This window comes from Perca fluviatilis, chromosome 7 (assembly GCF_010015445.1).
Source record: "Perca fluviatilis chromosome 7, GENO_Pfluv_1.0, whole genome shotgun sequence".
NCBI lineage: Eukaryota > Metazoa > Chordata > Actinopteri > Perciformes > Percidae > Perca > Perca fluviatilis.
The window spans coordinates 21,045,506-21,067,036 of NC_053118.1; the positions used below are offsets into that span (position 1 = coordinate 21,045,506).

The 21,531-nt window shown below is 40.9% G+C and overlaps 1 long non-coding RNA gene across 2 annotated transcripts in view; it reads right to left on the reverse strand.

Moving 5' to 3' along the window:
• Positions 1–21,531, reverse strand: part of LOC120562144 — a 67,470-nt gene that overhangs the window by 33,463 nt on the left and 12,476 nt on the right. Inside the window, exon 3 of one of the 2 annotated variants that reach the window (XR_005639702.1) lies at positions 14,895–15,058. The exons of the other annotated variant lie outside the window; for it this stretch is intronic. This is a non-coding gene — a long non-coding RNA (uncharacterized LOC120562144). Of the gene's footprint in view, positions 1–14,894; positions 15,059–21,531 lie in introns of those variants that run through there. 2 annotated transcript variants of the gene reach the window in all.

A 21,531-nucleotide genomic window follows, 5' to 3' on the forward strand; every position in this document is an offset into this window, starting at 1 on the left:
TGAGTGTTTTGAATTAATCAAGGGTTTGTTTTATTGCTCATACACTGGATTTGCATTTGTAAGAAGAAGAAGCGTTCTTTTTCCACGAGTTAAGATAATCTTGCTTTAAGGTTTTAGGGAATGGGTGTATTTCGTTAATTTAGCCCATCTGTCATTCTTAACCCTTACTTTTATTCAATGTGTGTCACTAAAACGAAGCCTGGAGGTTGTAGAAGCTTCTCAGTACAGGTCTACCTGCCACTGGATCATTCATGCAGTGGCTCCATAAAGGACAAACCCACAGACTCTTCTTATGACTGAGTGTGGTATCAGTATGTTCTTGAAGGAACAGCATGTTTTTCTAGTCCACAACCAAATAATTGTTCATGAGGGCTTAAGGTTATAGCATATGCTAGGCCTTAAGTTATTTATCTTGATTCTAGTAAGTTCAACATCCATGCACAAGTATATGTAAGAAACACATGCCTTGAAGTGCATGAGGCATTGCGGTTTGTGTTTGAAAGAGCTCTCTGTGTGTCTACAATGCACGAAACAACAACACAACACTTGTGTGTTTAATATGACAGGACTATTGTCACAGGGTGAGTGCGTGTGTGAGTGTGTGTATGTGATGGCTGAGTCTGGCGATGGCGCTGTTGTGGGTTGGAACTTTGGGAACTTTGGGTTTGGGTTTTTACGGGGGTTTGATGCCCCTGGTTATGAGCGGGCGGATGACATCCTGCGAGAGCTGTGAGAGTGACGGAAGAAAAAGGAGCCAGGCACACGCGGCACGCTGCACCCTGGGGTCTGCTGCAGGAGAGGGGGAGATGCTTTGTGGGAAAGCGGAGGGGTGGACCTTCAGTTAAGTCTCTTTTTATTAATAACGTTGAGTTTCTACATGTGAGTAGGCGAGCCCCACTGCTACCTGTTACCACCAAAATCATCGGAGAAACAAAAAGGAACTTTATACTTTTATTGGTGTTTGCGTTTTTCCTTTTTGGTATTTTTATTTGCATGATTGCATGGTTTTTTGTGTTTGAAGTAGATTTAATTTCAAGATTTAGTTTGGCTCATCCCTATGTGTAATATAGATTTAGGATTCCATCTTACCTCTTATAAACTCCTGATGTTATTTAGGATTGAAGTAACTTGAGTTGTCACCTTTTATGCCTGCCAGTTGGAAACTCAAGGCACAAGGGGTGGAGAGCTGTGCAGCCTACAGCCGAGGCCGCAAGGGAGCTGGATTTGAACCGGACTGGACAACAGTATTTTAGCTTTTAAAAGGTGTAGACACATATAGCCGACGGCCGACCGGTGACAGAAAACCCCGTCGATATGATCAGTCGCGTCCCCGAGGTCCATAAAACTGCCACAGAACAGACCAAAAAGACGAGAGGAGACGAGACGTAATACATATCTATAACAGCAGGCTAATCTGTAATGTTGCCCAAGAAATGAAAACCGGCAGCTGATTGGACGAACGCGTCACATGGGTTTGTTTTCTCTGGAAATTCAGAGCCAGACTGTCATGGCGGCCGTTCAGAATACGATCTCATATTGTACTAAAATACTTCACTGAAACATGTTTTTGAAAACATTTTAAGCGAGAAATAGGCCATGGAGTTGCTGAATCGGTCTTCATTTCAGCTCAACAAAAGGTCAAAAGATTTTCGTCAGATTTTGAGAGACTCTAGTCACCTCATCCCGCTCGTCATTTCCAGGTGAGCCCCGACTGCCCTGCCGCCGACCGAACATGTCAGGTCGGCCAAAATGAACGCCGACAGCCCCCCAGACTGACGACTGCACGTGACACACCGAACAGATTTGAGTCACTGACCTCGCCAGACTGTCCCACGGCCGATAATCGGCCTGGTGTGTCAGCGCCCTAAGGGAGATTCTATCTCTTTTATTGGACTTTTAATCTGTCTTAATTATGTCTTTTAGTTATAATAAATTAAGTTTGCTTTAAAAAGCGAACTCTCTGTCTGCATGTTGTTTGGGTCAGCAAAAGTCCCCAGTAGAAAAATATATTGAACTCTTATTAAAAGTCACACTCCACCCCCGTGACACTATTGTCCAGCTTTTTTAGTGTGACTTATGTATGCAATAATGCTCCGACTCAAAAAGTCCCCCCTTTGTCACCTGACCAATACAACAGTCTGAATCTAGTTTGTTCCTGTGTTTGCATGTGTGGGCGAGTGAGTGGGGGCAGGGATACTGAATGTGTCAATCCATAAGCCCCATCGACAGAAAAACTACTGTTCCTCAACCGGAAAGAGCACTGGAGGAGAAACACTCAAACTGGATGTCCTCAAAGCAGTTCAAACACACACAAACACACACAGCAGGCAGGAGAAGATGTCAATACTGAATTTTGGCAAAAGAAATATTGGACAGTGTAGTGAGTGGGAGACAGAGTAAGAGAACTTGTTCTAAAGAAAACAACATAAAATGTCATTGCAGATTGTTTTCATACAGTTTTGAGTTAATCATCAAACACAATGATTTGTATTTCAGTATTCATAACCAATAAACAGTAATAATATTAGGCCTTGAAAATTATGAAGGGTAACACTACAATATAACTGGTAGCTGATTGAGTCTCGCTACAAACATTTCCCTCTATATTCAGTGTTGTTTGGTTTTTACTGTACATCACAACTGCAGCCTTTGTGTGTTTGTTAAGTGTATTTACTAGGACTGGGACAATATGCTTTTGTTCTTTCACGATACTTGGGTGCCGATTCGATTTGTATTGCAATTTTCATTTATTGCAATTCTAGAAGTACCGCGATTCAATTGTATTGAGTATTGCGATTTTCTTTTCCTTCTTTAACAAGAACATAAGTTGAGTAATATACTTCTAGAGACAGTATATCATGAAACATTTCTAAAAACTAATTGTTTTCTAAAAAAGAATGCACATCACATTTCAGTCAGTCATTCTGACATTTGCGATTGGTTTTCTCTGCATTTTCTACTTTCGGTCTGTTTTGCTGGAAATGGATATGATGTAGTCACCATCGGCGGTACAGTGAAAATATTAAGGTGAATCATTCAAAAAATCAATTCTGGTGAAAATAATCTATTTTAAAAATCGTCACAAAAAAAAAAGACAATACATACGTGAATCAATTTTTTTTCCCACCCCTACTATTTACATAGCTATCTGACTGAGCTGACAAAAGGTGAATTGTGTTAAAGGGTCAGTTCACAAAGTACACTAAAAGCATGTTTTCTCATTTATCTCATGTGATATCTGGCCGTGCAGATTATAAAAACTGGATACAGGACTCCAAGATGGCACCCATTCATTTGAATGAAAATTGCTCATGCAAAAGTTTTTTTTCACTTTTTGCTTTGATGTGGCCGACAGCAGTCTATAGGGAAAATAATTTTTTGGGCAAAGGTTATTATTAGCCTCTGGGGCAAATTGCCAGCAGGGCTGACTGGTGGCACTGTTTCCAGGAATCTCAGAGGCAGATACACTGTAAAAACCTGGGAAACAAAAACTAACTTGAACTAACAGTTTTTTGTAATTTTGGTGATCTAACCCTATAAAATTACATATTACACACTTAAACATACAGATTAACTATGATATAAAATATGACATAGTAATGCACTAAACCCTTTTAGGACACATGCATGCACTCACGCACACGCGTGTACACACACACACACACACCCACGCACACACACACACACACACACACACACACACACACACACACACACACACACACACACACACACACACACACACACACACACACACACACACACACACACACACACACACACACACACACACACACACACACACACACACACACACACACACACACACACACACACACACGAGTGCTTGTCCACAACAGAACACATTGTGATTGATAAGTCATAGAATAGTTTACAATAAAGAATACCAGTTACATTATTGAGAGCTTTATTGTGTGAGCAAGCACGTGTGTGCTTGTGTGTGTTTGTGTTTTAAGTGCTATATGTGGCTTGTTACCACAGATCTTTTATGGCATGCTAATTAAACATTCAGATCTTCATCTTAACCATCTGAAGCAACATAACACTTTAGGGAATTCAAACATGAGGCTTCAACTTTCTACATGTTGCATTTCATTATAGTCACATTACAGAGGATCAAGTGAACGTAACCATGACCCGCATGCCCTCTGACTCATTTGAAACCCCAACACTGCAAGCCCCACTCATTCACACATCAATCAAACACCTCCTACCACAAAGACCACTACCACACACACCCACACACAATAATGCAAAAACACCATTCATTTGCATATTAATAGTACATGGGTATTTAGGTACAGGACTGCACCTGCCTTGAGCGTGGTTGAGTAATTTAGAGTATGTGAGCGTAAATGCCTTCCAGCTTGTCAGTGCATACCTACTTTTTTTCCTGGCCTTAAGGAGGTTACACAAAAACTAATTAAATATCTTGACAGCATTTACGAAACCACTTCAGTATAACATGCAAATCACAGGGCTTATATTTCATTATTCCAAATAGTGGCATCAAGTTGAGGGATAAATAAAGGGCAAAAGTGTACTTAAAAGAGGAAAGCTAGGAATTAACTTATTTAGACTAGTATGAATATGTAAGTGAATAGAAATTGGAACAGGGATTTTAATGTTAAAAAATCTGGGAATGAATCTGTTTATCTTTGTAGAAAAGGCAAGTTACAAGTTAGTGTTGCTGTTATTAAGTACCAGAATGCTACAGTTTCTTTACAAGAGATCTGTGCATAAATAAAAAGAGTGAGTATTTCTCTACTGCATTACCTGTCATATTGTATTTCTTGTGTTAATCCAGCTGTAGAATATTTCTGTTAACGGATGTGGATGAGAACTTAGTGTTAAGGGGGTTGCCATGCAATTACTACGCTAAATATATCCACTTTCATATACGCTAGTTTATAGCCCTCGGCTCACCTTGCTCAGCAGATCCGATCAAAATATGTAATTGAGTAGAGTTCAAAACATGTTCATACATTTTGTATATACAAGTATTACTTGTTAGTATTATTCAGTGCCATATAGTTGAGTTAAAATACAAAGTAACTAGTGTTCAATATTGTTACCTGTGCTGCTATTGAGGCTTTGCTAGTCTAGATCAACTGCAGTACATTGCCAGGATAAGTCTGACAAGCTAGACATTCAGCTTGCTGCTATCTGTGTGTCAAAATCCCGTTAGCAAGCCAACATAACACGCTGAAAATGGTAAGTTTTGATGAAAGTTTGAATCATGCAATAAAGCAGGCCTGCTTGGTTCTTTAGGCGAAAGATTTACAAATAATATGTTTACGGTATTTATTATCTAACTGGGACGTTTCAGGACCGATTGGCGGGGATTGCCATGGATGACGTAACGTTACACACTGCGATACATTGGTAAGAGCAAATTATGTTTAACCATTTATCCAGCTAATTTAAATAGCTCACATTACTGCATTTTGTGAACAATAAACTTGATTTAATATTGTATGTTTCCTTTTGTGGGGTGCAAATGTTCCACCAAAACAAGTTCCTTCCCAAGACTATTTTGCAGAGGCACCGTCGCTGCATCCAGAACTGGCAGCCGCCCAAAACGATTGTGATTGGTTTAAAGAAATGCACACAACCCAGAGCGTTTTTTATATCCTAGAATTTATGTGTGGAATAGCCAGCCAGACCTTATTCCAGAGCGCTGTGGCGATGGGTCTGGCAATGTGAAACTAAGGTTTGCTAATTTTGCAAACATAGCATCCTGAAGATTTTTTTACAATAAAAGCATCCTGCCGTTTCGTAAACTGGAGGATTTAACATGGATCAGGAACAGGAAGTGTAACTTAACACAGTGTGAATATGTCTGAGAATGTAATGAATGCAATATTATGCATATTAAGGCATATAGGGAAAATAATACATGTTATTCTTCATTCAGTTGTTTTTGTTATTCCCTCTCCTTATTACAATTGCATATTATGATAACATTCAGAGGGCAAACCTCACCTGTTGAGTAAAATACTTGGCAATCTTGGACCAAGACAACCTTGTTTACTGTAAACTTAAGTGATCATTGTCTTATCGCTGTAGGTGCCAGAAACAACAAATCTTTAATTGGGAACATAAAATCTGGATGAAAATCAATTTAAACCAACCACCATTTAAAAAACATATAGGTTTTGTCAGTAAAAATAAGCGAAATCTTGAAAACAACATACATGCAACAGGGGAAAGCATATACTCAAAAATATTAGTGGTCAATTCAGTCTTTGTTTCATGGTTGAGTGATGTAAGCTTTGTCATTTATGTGAATATATTGTTCCCTACCATCAAGAAAGTTGCAAATTACTTGATAGCTGTGAGACTGCTGCTGTCATACTGCATATTGAAATATGAATTTGTTCTTTTTGGTGTGGGCTGTGTGACATCATTTGGAAAAAAATGTTTTAACTGTTTCTCTCACCATTGGAAACAGGATGTGTTTATCAATTATCTCTAAAAAAAGAGGCCAGCTGAGACCCCTCAATTCTCTGGCCTACATCCATATATACGTGCGCAGACACACACACACACACACACGTACTCCCACAAAAAACACACACATTCACAACTACCTCAAAGACGCACAGCCTTTGCCATTGAGAGGAGAGCCTTAGCCAATGAGAGGAAGCAGCAGGGCGATAGAGGAGGAAGTTAGTGTGGTCACACTGTATGTGTTCATCATCAGCGCTGACAGAAATAGCTCTGTCAGAGAGTAAACAACACATCCCATTCATAAAAATAAAAAAAAACTGCCAGCGAACAAACGCCTACTCCCCTACAGTGCAACCAGAGGCAAAGCAAGAGATAAAGACAGAGAGAGAAACAGATAGACATGTGCACAGAGAGACAGATACTGCACAGAGACAGATACAAAGAGAGATGGAAATATAGACAAAAAGAAAGCGACAAAAGAGTAGTGTGAGACGTGGGGCCGCAGTTAGAGTGAGAAAGAAAGCCTGCCGATGACATCACATCCTCGTCACTGCTGGTTCCACTTCTTTGGTTTGGAAAACACCAGAAACCTACGTCACGTGGTGAGACACCACTTTCCAACTCTCACTCTCTCAGTAAGTCAGTCTCTCACACACACACACACACACACACACACACACACACACACACACACACACACACACACACACACACACACACGTACTATCACAGATGTACTGTGCATCCTGTATAGAGTAACCCTTTGTAACACAGGACTCTTGGCATCCATGCGTGTTAATTGGAGCCACCAGCTGTTTCCCAGCCCACACACTGTGCCATTACACTAAACCACTTTCCAGTGTCACTCACACACACACACACACACACACGCACAATCAAACGCACATGGTTACCACACAATGCCAGATAAGGAAATTGTTAAGCGTCGTTAAGTTAAATGCATCTGTATGTGTGTTCGAGTGCATGCATCGTGTGTCATAAAGAGGAAGTGATGCAAGCTGCAATGGAAGGTATATTTTTAGAAAAGAGCGGAAGTGTCCATCTCACTTCTCTTCTTTCCAGGATTAGCACATACACAAAATACAGACATGCACATGCGCACACACACACACACACACACACACACACACACACACACACACACACACACACACACACACACACACACACACACACACACACACACACACACACACACACACACACACACACACACACACACACACACACACACAGTGAAAGTGCACACTTCCTTGCCACAAACACCACAGTCTTCCAACGGTATACGGTGGTGGATCTGATGCAATGTGTGTAGAGGTTTTAAATAAGAAAAAAAGAAAAAAATCATCACTTGCAGATTATGTTCTTCTAACAATGTGCAGACATGCAGCCAACAAACATTAATTTCCATTCATGTGGTAGAAAACAGGTATGAGAACATTCCCTGGTCATAAGATACAGTAACTTAATATGTACGCAGACACACCTACGCAGTCTCAAATCACCTCACCAACCAATCAGCAACTTTCTAATCCTACTTTCTGAAATGAACCGCAAGACTACCAGGTGATAATAAAGCTGTGTCATTGCAATACTGCTGTCATATGATTGTCATGGCACTGAAGACAGAGTGGGTGTTTTCACTTCCATTTACATCACATGGTAACAGGATGAAACCAGCAAGTGAGACTTGTGTGGGCGACATTGTCACTACCTTGATCACTGGACCACAAACTTGCTCTCTATGTGACCAGAGGGTTCAGAGGAAAAGATGGCAAATTTTCTGTGCGATCCCAGTCTTACAGTTAAAACCTCAATCCCCACAGGATACAGAACAGACCTCGTTCTCACGCAACACATTTAGTAAAACGTAGGTGTTACCCAGTCCATTCTGTGTTTTCATTTTTCACTTAAAATTCAGGCCCAAAACACACTGCATGCTGCCTTGTTATTGTAAATCAATACATGAAATAATCATAACTACTATTTCCATTAAAAGGATCACACCATATCTTAGGCCTTTATCTAAAAATCACATATTAATTATAATGTTGAGTACCATTTTCTGAGGCAAATCATACTTTTTTTATTTTATTTCCCGCTTTCCATTTGTTTCCATTTATTTTAAGACAGAAGTTCCACACTTAGAGCTGCTGAACGGCATTGGATTCACAAGTTACGTACGAATCAAAACCAAAAAAAGTCAGGAAAAGATAAGGGAACATAAACATCATGTAAAACATGATGTAATTGTGATAAAGCAGTTTATTGCATTAAAATGGTTGTTGTTGGCATTTCATGTCGGAAGTTGGAGTTCCCTACAAACGCTTGAATGCATCAACAAACAAGGAGTTAGTAGTTCTGTTTTGGAGCTGCATCACTACATGAGGATGCGCAACGCTAACAAAATAAAGACAGCTGAGTGTTCGTCATGATGGACCACATGTCTAAACAACCTTCAAGATGATTTTCATAGTATAATGAAATGAGTGGAAACCAATGGCTGGAGACCAGTACAAAGACATTTGTAAAAAGGTACAAAAAGGTACAGTCCATTGATTTTATATTTCAAAGTTACACAACATGGGGAATACCCATATGAAAACAGCGGTGTAATGTCTTCTGTGGCTGTTGGGGGAGTTTTGTCAAGTTGGAGAAAATTACTCAAATAACATCACTCATATCTCAGCATTGAATAGGAAAAATGCAATACAAACTGGGGACGTGAAGTTTGATAGAAGTGGGCATTTATCAGGCATGGAGGCTCTAACAACCGGATATTATAGAGTTGCATTATGCAAAGTGTAGGATCCAGTGTTTTTGGAGCTCGACCCATACAGCTAGGGAGTAACAGTCAGGGCATCCCGGTTTCTGTTAATTTTGAATGTTCTATGTCACTTGCAATTCCCCCAAGTCAATGAGGATGCAATATTAAATCATTGGAGTGCCTCATTAGTGGACTAAACATTAAAATACATCCAAATATACCAAGAGAATTAAGGAGGAAACAAAAGTGAAATGTTTTCTGATGTTCAGGGTGCAGGACTTCATAGCATGGGAGAAAGAGAGAGAGATGTTTTCGATGCAGAATTGCATTTTTTTCAGAACCAACTCCAACCTTCCACAACAAACACACATACAAACACGCACACACTTACAAGTACAAGGGCCAATCCCCTCGCTCCCCTGCAGTGTACCTCTGGGGCGGTTAATGGACGTACTCACTCACCCTGATATTTTCCTCCCCCCTTAAGCTCATCTTCCACTGCCCCTTGTCCTCCCACTCCCCTCTTTTTCCCACTCCACTAGTGTTTTCCACCCCAGTGGAAACAAGGAGGGGTGGGTGGCAGGGCCGCTCACCAACCTCTACAGTGTACACAGGAAAATGGGTCAGATACAGGAATGGGTGAGGGGGGCTTCCATCTCGACCATCGAGCAGTGTATGTGCTGGGGGCAGTGTGTGTGTGTGTGTGTGTGTGTGTGTGTGTGTGTGTGTGTGTGTGTGTGTGTGTGTGTGTGTGTGTGTGTGTGTGTGTGTGTGTTTGAGGTGACTGGGATGAGCTGGTGGTTAGAGCCCCAGGGTGGCATCACCATCAGGCACATGTTGCTGGTGCTTCTCTCTCAAAGACACACTTGACGACAAAAGCAGTACATTATCAATTCGTAAAAGAATTATGAAAACAAGTATGGCTGCAGTTTTATATAAAAAGAAGCCAAAAAGAGTGTGAGTGAAAACTAGCTGTAATCAGGACCTCTCATGCCTGAGTAGGGTTAACAACACACTAATTTTATCTCATAAACAAGTAACTCTATTTTGACACTCAGTCTTAAATCTGTCGTTTACGTCGTTGTGTGTGGGCGTCTTTGTGTGTGTGTGTGTGTGTGTGTGTGTGTGTGTGTGTGTGTGTGTGTGTGTGTGTGTGTGTGTGTGTGTGTGTGTGTGTGTGTGTGTGTGTGTGTGTGTGTGTGTGTGTGTGCAAGCGTTTGAGTGCATGTGTGAATAGTGTTGATGCGTAGGAGACAGTTACGTGTTTTGGCTTACCACCATGGCTGTTGATGGCTTAAGTTGTCATGACGATTTTTAGTAGGACTTCACCATGGTGACCATGACTGGACACACACGCACAATTTTAATCCAATGCAATGGAATATTTCTTAAATAAGTGAATAACACACTTTTGTCTATTTTTTTTTTTTACTTTTTACACAAATGCCTGACCCAGTTTTTAGAGAAGAAAACAGTTTTTTTGTTAAAATGGCTTCTGCTGGCACACCATCTACTACTGACCATTTTTAAACCCAGATCAAAACCGCTCTTTTAGGTGTCAATAAGTCTTGCATCTGAGTGGATCCAAATGGGCTCGCTCTGTGAGACAGAGTGTGAACTGTGAAGAACAGGGGGAAATGACTGTACTGCTGCAAGTGTTGGTTTTTCTTTTCTACTTGGGTTTGTTCGGGTCCACATATTTTTGATTGGATCTAATTAACCTCAGATCTATTCGGAGCATGCCTGACTTTCCTCTGGTCCCTTTCAGATCAGGTGTCTGTCTTTTTTAAACTAATTTATATAGGGCTGTCAAAATGAACGCGATAACAACGAGTTAACGCAAATTCCTATTAACGCCACACATTTTTTGGACGTGCTCTGTAGTTTGGGAAATCAGGAAGCCATGGAGAGATGCGCTGCACTCACCGGGGACTAATCACAGTTACCATGGGGTCACAGCACATTATTTTGGCCTACAGTGGGAACTTCGGTCGCATGCTTTGATTGTTATGAGGATAAGGGTGAGGCATTTTGCCGACGAATGCAGCGAGCCCTTTCTGCAAGTATAGCCAGACAGTGGGACGTTGAACATAAAGTCAGCACACTGACCACTGATAGTGCACGCAACATGAAGCAGCCAGGCAACTCACGTTCAAGCATATATGCCTTGCGTCGCACATAGCCTCCACCGAGCCAACACAGTTTCTCTCACACTTTATTCTTCGTTTGTTTGAATTTATTTTTTGTATCATCCTGTTTTGATCCCACTTAGTAGAAGGGGATGCTTTTGTGAGCCTTTATTTTCCCACATGTGAGGTTAATCACAATTACATTGTTACATTTAGCTGACCAATGTACTTGTACAATGTGTCTGTTGCTGTAAAGCATGAGGTCCATTGTTTTGTGTTGAGCTGCTTAAAAACATGGGATGTTTACACATGTGAAGTGGGACACTACATTGTGTTAGTACAAGTAATGTTACATTCAGGTCAAAATGCCCATCTGTTGTTGCTTGATGGGCTTGAATTTGCCATATTGTGCTTTCAGCATATTTTTTGAGCATACAGTACCTTTGAGCAGAGATGGGAGTAAGTCACACATGGACAAGTCACAAGAAAGTCTTAACCTTCAAGTCTCAAGCAAGTCCAAGTAATTTTTTGTGACAATCAAGCCAGTCAAGTCAAGTCATAGCTTTGGTCAAGCAAGTCACAAGTCAAGTCATACAAAAGTAAACAAGCTAAAGACAGTGGTTATGAACTGCTGGAGTTTTATTTGCATTTTTTCCTACTCAATATTCAAAAGACCTTGCGTCCAAGCCACATACATCTGAAAAGTTTAAATGTATACAGATGAAAAAGCACAGGCTAAAACTGATATTAGGCCAACAATAAATCAACATACATATTTGTTCAGTATGCCTCAAATATGACAGCACTAAAATCGTAACGTTAACTCCTCCTCAATATCAGAGGGGAAAAAAAATATATTTATTAAACAGAAAGTCAAGTCATTTGACTCAAGTCTAAGTCAAGTCGCAAGTCATGAATATCAAGTCAAAGTCAAGTTGAGTCTTTTATGAATGTTTATCAAGCAAGTCTCAAGTCCTAAAATTTGCGACTTGAGTCTAACTTGAGTCAAGTCATGTGACTGGAGTCCCCCATGTCTGCCTTTTAGGTTATTCTGGAGAATATTCTAGACAGTATTTGTCATTGTTTTGGATTGTTACAATACTAAACATTTGCATAAAGCAAGCATATTTTTCCACTCCCATGTTGATAAGTGTGATTAATTCGCAATTAATAACAAGTTAACTATGAACAATCATGCGCTTAATCGCGATTAAAGCTGCAGTAGGTAAGATTGTGAAGAGCCAGGACTTTGCCAACAAATTTGAACATCGACAACTTCTCAGTCCCTCCTCCCTTTCTGCTGCAGCCCAAACCGTCTCCTAAGCCCCTCCCACACAACGGAGTTTGACAGAACTGACGGCATGTCAGACAGACATGTTCAATAACTAAACACTAACACAACGTTAACTTTACTCACCAACAGTAAAACGATGCTAACTAGCAGGCTACCGTTAGCCATTTCAGCATCATATCAGACCGACCACTGTGCTAACGTTACTATCATCCTCACCAACGTAGCTTTGTGGACTTTTGACTACTAATAACCAAGTGAAAGATAAATCATTCATGGTAATTATGTTACCTGTTGAGAGGAAATGTGGCTACATCTGCATCGTTCTTCAGATCTTTAAAATCCTGCAGCCACGCCACCTCTGAAAAGCCACTCCATTATTCACGGAGTTTTGGAAAACTTTTCTGCAGCTCGTGCGCGGGGAGGGGGGAGGGGAGAACGCTATATATGCGTGTGCCTGAGCAGTGATTGACAGGCAGATAGACCTCCCCTGTGGCCCTGATTGGAAAAAATCGACCGGGAGCGGTGGAATTTTACCAATGGCACTACAGGCTGTAGGAGGTGCCAGAGGAGCTTTTTCTTTTTTTTTTTTTTTTTTTTTTTTTACATAATTCATGTAGTTCTACTGGAACATAGGGTAAGTTTCAGCAAATATGACAGAAGGTTAGTTTTATAAGACTTACCTACTGCATCTTTAAATATTGTAATCAATTGACAGCCCTATAACGTATGCATGTTGTGTTCAAGTAGTTTTTCCTTTGTTGCATGTTGGATCAGGTCAAAAAACCTGCTTTACTCTGATGTACTATTAACCTGATACCAAGCATAATTCCAATTCATTACAACTTATGTCTTATGTTTGTAATTTTGGCCATCATTCAATAAAATACTCACCAAGTTGGTTGGTGAACTAGGAATCTGGCAACATCCCTAAAAAGCATTCAGACGATCAGACAGGTTTTAAACAAACTCCAGACTAAGCCAGGCTTATTTGGAAGAGAAAAAGGAGACTAAAGGTAAAATTATTACCCAAACTGTCTGTTGTAAATATCCATCCTGTTTACATACCGACCTCCTGGTTCAACTTTGACCTACCGTATTTGCCATAGTTGTGTACACACACAAATTTTCCTTTGCTGTGATTGATTATTATGGACACTTCTAGTGCGCTCCTCCCTTTTGGTTTTAAAAGGTGAAGTTCACCGATTTTACACATCAAAGACTGTTTACAGGTATTAGGGAGTACTACTGCATTTTTAAAAGGGAGGGGAAGCTGCAGGAAAGTCTGATAAACTGCCTCAAGTGATGTCACTTAGGGCAGCGTCAGTGGGGGCTGAAGACTACAAGTTTAAAAAATAAAAATAAAAACACAATCTGGAGGCCTGGAGTTAGAAAGAAGTCAGCTTACCAGACCTCTGTAGCTCTCTCCTCGTCTCTGCATGAGTCTAGCCACTAGCAGCATAATACACCTGTATCTCTGACCCAATTGTTGACGCTTGAGTTGGATTGTGGGTAATGTAGGCACCAGGGGCCCATTCTTCGTACGTCGCTAACTCACTTAGCTGGATTTGATTGTTGGCGATTTGGCATGATCTTGGATTGTTTAATTCTTCGACGCTCATCCTGGACTTGCTGTCATAGCAACAGGTGCGCAATCTTAAACCTGCTTGCGAGCAGGCTTATTTCATGTCAACAGGATTAGATCCCGGCTATATAAATGGAGGTGATATGGGAAGTCTGTCGCAGCCATGTCTTGTCCGTTTTTACGTCAGGAACCTGTTGCTGAAGGTGCCAGAATAATTCAAAGAGCTTTTCGAAGCAATTGCGTTTTGCGAGATCGACAGGATCCTTTAGCGCAGCGCGATAATCTACTGATTGAGAGATATCGTTTTTCTCGGGAGGGTCTCATCTACATTATCAACTTGTTGGAGCCACACGTTAAAAGTTTGACTCGTCGGAAAAGAGAACACAATGGCATTACAATGAACTACACTAGGAAAAAATATGATCAATAACATATTGCAAAACATTACTACATTAAGTTATGCAGTTTTCACCTTCACAAGTCAAAGCAATTGACTCAATATTTATCTGTTGGAATGACTGTACCAGCCATTTGGATTATAGACATACTTAATTTAATGCAGCAACAAATTATTTACACTGTAGCAAGATGATTTAAAACTCATTTACCTGTAATTAAGGTGTTGCTGTTACTGGTCCCTGGCTGTAGGTCTAAGGAAGAGCTGCCCCCAGGGATGCCGTCCACAATGGGTCGGTTCGCATTTAGCCCAAGGGCCAGCTCTTCTGCCGGGGTATAATGTGGGGGTGCAGGACCACCACCTGTTTTTTTATGCTCCGCCTTTTTCTTGGTTGCTGTTATAAACAGACAAACACATCATTTAAAATGTTTTGGGGTAAAAGAGACTAAACAGTAGAAGTAGAAAATCTTACCAGTTTGAAGAATATTCTTGTACTTCACTTTTACTTGTTCCCATGTTCTAGTGGGTCCTGAGCTGGCTCTGACATTAAGCAATTATGAAATAATTAAAATACAAGAATATATACTGTAATAAGTGATATAACCATAACATGGAACACTTACGGATTTAATTTGTCTGCTTCTTTTTGCCAGCCCTCTCTCCTGGCTTTTGCAGACTTTGAGGTGTTCCCTGGCGTTTTAATTATTGTTTCAAACTCAGCATACCCTTCTAGTAATAGTTCTTGCTCTGCGCGTTGAAAAACTGTAGCGCTCTTTGGCCACGGTGAGCAGCCAATAGCAGCGTTGCTGATCAAAGTTTCTGCTATCGATACATCTCCCCTTTTAAACAAGCGCATGAACGCGCAATTATCTCACTAACTCAATCCAGCTATACTAATCATCAACAGCAGGTGTGTTCGAAGAACCTAATTAGCCAGATCATGATTAGCACGATGATATCATCTAGGATATGTCATTTGATCTCGGATGTTTTAAGCAACGTACGAAGAATGGACCCCAGGTATTGACAACAACAACAACAACAACAACAACTGTTTTTTGCCCCATCAAGCTTTGGTGTAGCAATGTCACCAAGTACCCAAATCCAAGCAATGAATGTGCTGAGTACAAATGTTCCCATAACTTATATAAATGATGAGCCAAAACTACACAAATAAGACCCAAATTGTAATAAACCATACCCTTTAAAACACAGCATCCTCAAATATCTTTGTAGGTTTAACTGTGCCTGCATGCCTGCATGAGTTCCGGGTCAGTAGTGTATCTGTAGCAGCGTAAGTCGCCCCCGTTTTACACATTTTACACTGCGGTGACAAGAAAGACGTTAGTGTCCTACTGTAGAGTAAAAGGTTACAGATCAGTTGACCATTTCGACCACGACTCTTTGTGGCACAGAGAACGACAGTCACCCACATAGTATCTCCCACATACACAGGACGCACTCAGACGTCAGCCAATCACACACAACAAAGCTCTGACATCATGGCTGACATGACAGCTAAGCAGGAACAGCTGTCTAGTAGTTACAGGCCACACCACAGGAGAGTGACGCAACAGTGTGTGAGTGTGTGTGTGATGCAACAATGTGTGTGTGTGTGTGTGTGTGTGTGTGTGTGTGTGTGTGTGTTTTTGTGTGTGTGTGTGTGTGTGTGTGTGTGTGTGTGTGTGTGTGTGTGTGTGTGTGTGCATAAGTACTGTATGAGAGTCTAGCAGGTCGTCTGTGCATGTAAGGTTAGCGAGCACTGGTGTGGTCAGCGTGGGAGAGATGAGTCACAAGGTCAAACTGAAGTTGCATTCCAATGAAAGGAGAAGAAGAACTGAGAAGTCAGAGTAAGTGAGAGCAAAGAAGTCAGATAGAGTAGGAAAAGCAGACTTGACAGACATACAGAGGCAGTTTATGTTTTAATGATTTGGTAGCACATCCTCATGTAAATGACATTTTGGACTGAGTAGCCCCAAGCAAAGATCTCATGAACTGTGCAATGAGGTTAAATCCACACAAAAAGGACAATGTGTTTCCATGCTCTGCTGTGCTACGTGTTCATGTTGCGTACAGATAGTCGTGTGTGAATGGTCCGCTCCACTGGGGAAAAGAGGGAATCCTGCCCAGACATTCCATGGCAAATTCCCAAAGAGTTTCCACTACAAGTAAGAAACACACTCATATACACACACACACACACACACACACACACACACACACACACACACACACACACACACACACACACACACACACACACACACACACACACACACACACACACACACACACACACACACACACACACACACACACACACACACACAGCCTCTCAGGATGAATTCCTGTCTAATGTAGAATAGGAAACAAAACAAAATAAAAAAATAAGAGTGCACAGCACAGGCACTCTGACAGCTAATAACCTATATTGGTATATTAGTGTCATGAAGAGTAGCAAAGAACTAGCACATACTACCGCAGCCTGCACCCAGCATGCAAATTCCTAACAGGACACAGCTCCAAATGGGGCTTCCCAAAATGCAAAGTAAGGGCAGCCCCTCCGATACAGAAGAAAAAGTTACTTCTGCACACTGAAATACACTACGCTGAAATATATGAATATATTAACACATATGTTGTTAGTTTCAAAGTCACCACACTTCATCAAAACAAAAGACGAGGGAGAGAACTGAAAATTTGATTTGCATGCCAGTAGGATGATGTCATTTGACTTGTCACAAGACACCAAGGAAATGTTGTAAGTAAATGATGTAAACAAACTGAAAATTATAGAAAAATAATGAAAAATACATGTATTAACTATAAGCCCCTACACAGAGGGTAAACAAAATGTACAAAAATGTAAGAATTTAAGCTTAACAAAGATAAGATTTATTGATGGGATCCTGTATTGGATTGGTTAGACAATTATTGAGACCTTTCATAATCAACAACCTCGTGAACAACCCATGCTTTAGTGTACACAAACCAGCAGCCAAAATCAAACTATAACAAAAACTCAACTGCCAATTTGAAGTGAATATTAACAACACTCTATAGCCATACTAGCGGCTCTGTGAGGCTGTACAGCAGTGCTTTGAGCCTAAGGCCGGTTACACACTGGCAGCGTTGCTTGTGTGTTGTTTTATAAACACAGTTATAAATGTAATAAAAAAAAAAATCAATCGATTTTATAATATTGCACCTGTCAATGCAGAAAGAAATATTCTGTAGCGTATTTTTCCCGCAATACTGCCAACGTTGTCTTTGCTGTAATCAAATCAGTATATATTTATGTTTAACATGGTATTTGATTTTATCAATGGGACACATACATGTGTACAGACAAGGATAGCAGCAGCGCCACGACAGACACGTTTCTGGTGTGTAAAAAAAAATACACACAGCTGACACACAACAGAAACGCCACGCTCACGTCAAGCAGGCAGTGTGTAGCCGGCCTAACATCAAATTGCTAACATGCTCACAATGACAATACTAACATGTTAAGCAGGTATAATGTTTACCATCTTTACCATCTTAGTATAGCATGTTAGCATGCTAATGTTTGCTAATTAGCACTAAACACAATACAGCTGAGGCTGATGGGAATGTCATTAATTTCACAGACGGTCATGAACCAAAGTACTGGAAAAATTGAAAGTTTGATCTGATGGGTGGCACCTGAGGAATAGTCAGGGGATCACCAAAGTCATTAGGATTCATCCTCTGGGAACCATGAATGTCTGTACCAAAGTTCATGGCAATCAATCTAATAGATGTTGACATATTTTAGTCTGGACTGAAGTGGTGGACCGACTAATAAAACTCATTATTGACAGTATACAGCTACTTAAAGGAACACGCCGACTTATTGGGAATTTAGCTTATTCACCGTAACCCCCAGAGTTAGACAAGTCGATACATACCCTTCTAATCTCCGTGTGTGCTGTAAAGCTGTCTGACGGCTCCAGCGGCATCAGCCAATCACAGAACAGGCAGGTGAATGGTTCCAGTAATCCTACTGCTCCGAATAAGTGACAAAATAACGCCAACATGTTCCTATTTACATGTTGTGATTTGTAGAGTCACAGCGTAAACAAACCGGGAACTATATTCTCAGACAGGCTTGCTGCGAGCATATCACTCCGCCCAAGTACTATATTCTTCCGCCTGAGAATATAGTTCCCGGTTTGTTTACGGTTAGAAGATGGCTGTGTCTCATTTTACGTTGTTTTTTGTACACGCTGTGACTCTACAAATCACAACATGTAAATAGGAACATGTTGGCGTTATTTTGTAACTTTTGTCACAATTCGGAGCAGTAGGCTAGTTGGAACCAGTTACCTGCAGGATCTGTGCTGGGCTAAGCTAATGCTGGAACCGTCAGACAGCGTTACAGCACGCACGGAGATGAGAAGGGTATGTATCGACTTGTCTTACTCTGGGTGTTACGGTGAATAAGCTAAATTCCCAATAAGTCGGCGTGTTCCTTTAACAAGAACATTTAAAGTTTGATCTGCTTTTTTAGCTAGTTAACACCATGTTGAACTGTATGCATGAATCAACAGTCACAAACAAAAAACAAGAAACTAAATAAACTGTGACAGTGACATCACATAAGCCTGTCACTTCAACTTAAAGCAACCAAGTGAAAACCGAGGAGCTCAGGTTTACATAAGATTGAAGAAAGCACAACTTTTCCCCTCTCATTTTGCCACTGTCTTTTTGGCAATGCCACAGTTTAACAGTTCCTCTTCTCCATCCAACCATCAGAGCCCCCCACTCCACTCCCCATTCATCGATCCACTTCTCCACCACTGTCCCCACTGAGTAGAGTGGGGCAGTGGAGCATTTCCACAGCCGTGGCCAGGAGAGCTTCTAAGGCGTCACGGACACACAGACTCCCATACAATCAAAAAAGCTTTCCAGATACACACACAGAAACTTGAAGCGCCAAGAATTATATAAGTCCCAGGCATACCTTATATAAAGACCAGATATGTTCATGGAGAAAAGGGATATCTTGACTATGGAAAAAGCATCTTTCACAGCCACATATGCCTACACACACACACACACACACACACAACAAAAGAACAGTTTCAATAGAAGGTAGCAAAGTAGACAGAAAACCTCTGTCTACAGTATCCATGTTATCGTGGTCATTGTTGAGGTAATGGCTACTGCTTACGCCAATGTGGTTGGCTCATGTATTCTGTTTCTATTCCTGTCTGCTTTGAATACGATGACTCTTACTCTGTGTGTGTGGTGTGTGTGTGTGTGTGTGTGTGTGTGTGTGTGTGTGTGTGTGTGTGTGTGTGTGTGTGTGTGTGTGTGTGTGTGTGTGTTTCCCCAAAGCTCCTTCCTACGTCTCTTCTCTATCCATTAATGCTGATAACTAACCAATTATAGCAGGTGTCTTTCAGGAGAAGATCAAAAACAACACACAGTGACAGATATAGACCTTTGCTTTGCATAATGCATTCGTTTCGGATGTCCGCTGGCTGTTAAACTATAATTTGAACAGGAGTGCCACTAATGACTGACCGTGAGATAAAAAAAGGGATCTTTCTCTAATGTCTGTACAATCGTGCGCTGCCAGGTGCTATTTGAAATTATTTGTAGGGTAACAAGAAAAAGAAAGTTATGCAACCAAAAGTCATTACACTATGGTGGGAGTCAAAAAAAGAAATGTATATTGCGGTGTGTGTGTGTGTGTGTGTGTGTGTGTGTGTGTGTGTGTGTGTGTGTGTGTGTGTGTGTGTGTGTGTGTGTGTGTGTGTGTGTGTGTGTGTGTGTGTGTGTGACATGAAGCCCAGCTCCCCCTCCCCTGCTCTGCTCGGTGTGGAAAGCAAACTGGAGCTGCGTTATGTAGCTGTGTTTCCACAGTGGAAGTCTGTTCCTGGATAGAAGCTGCAGTGGAAGTTCCCCTCATGGAGCAAAGGAACACAAGGAGGGAAAGAAGAGAGGGGAAGAGGAAAGACAGAGCAGAGGAAGGACTGAGTGGTGAGTTTAAAGAGAGGGCAACAGAGAGAGGAGAGTGTACCCAGAGACAGCAAGAGAGGAACAAAGAGTAAGGGGAGAGGAGAGTGGAACAGAGACAGTGATGGTGAAGGTGTTGTGGCGGAGGAGTAGGGGGCTGTTGGCATACTGGCTAAGTGGGTCAGTGTGAAATCATGACCTGCTATTGACCTGAATCTAGTCTAGCAACAGTCAAAGATTTCAAGAGCAGCCTCTAGGCCTTATGCTGCCATGTTGAGACAAAATATTTATATACACATATAAAAAGTTATTTAAAAAGGTACCCTGTGGTGTTTTCGACCACTGGTGGCGCAGTGGAGCAATATTTTCCTGTTTTAGAAACACACACATGAGGACGTGGGTGACGCGATACACCAACAATGACCAAGAAGAAGAATGCAGATTTGTAGCTGCATACAGACAACCAGGGGCCACAAGAAGCAGAGGACTGTTTAAACTGGACATGTGTTGTACGGATATGTACGGGCTATGTTTTAGACGCTGTTTGACGATTCCAGAATTACTTCATTTGAAGAATACACACTCTTAAGACTGTAATATTGAATGGAGAAAAATAGAGATGCACCAGTGAAAAGCGAAAAATAAAGGTTTTAAAATTAAAAATTAAAAAATTCTGTTAGTTTCATAATGTGTGTATTTTAATCTAAGTACAGTTTTGTCATATTCTGGGTCAACATGTCAATCATGAGTTTTACGGCATATTCTACTATTAAAGGAGCACTCCACCAATTTTACAACAAAGTTTACAAAACATTACTTTAACTAAAATATGAACTATATCAAACGTCCAGTTCACATCATGCTTGCATGTGCTTACAG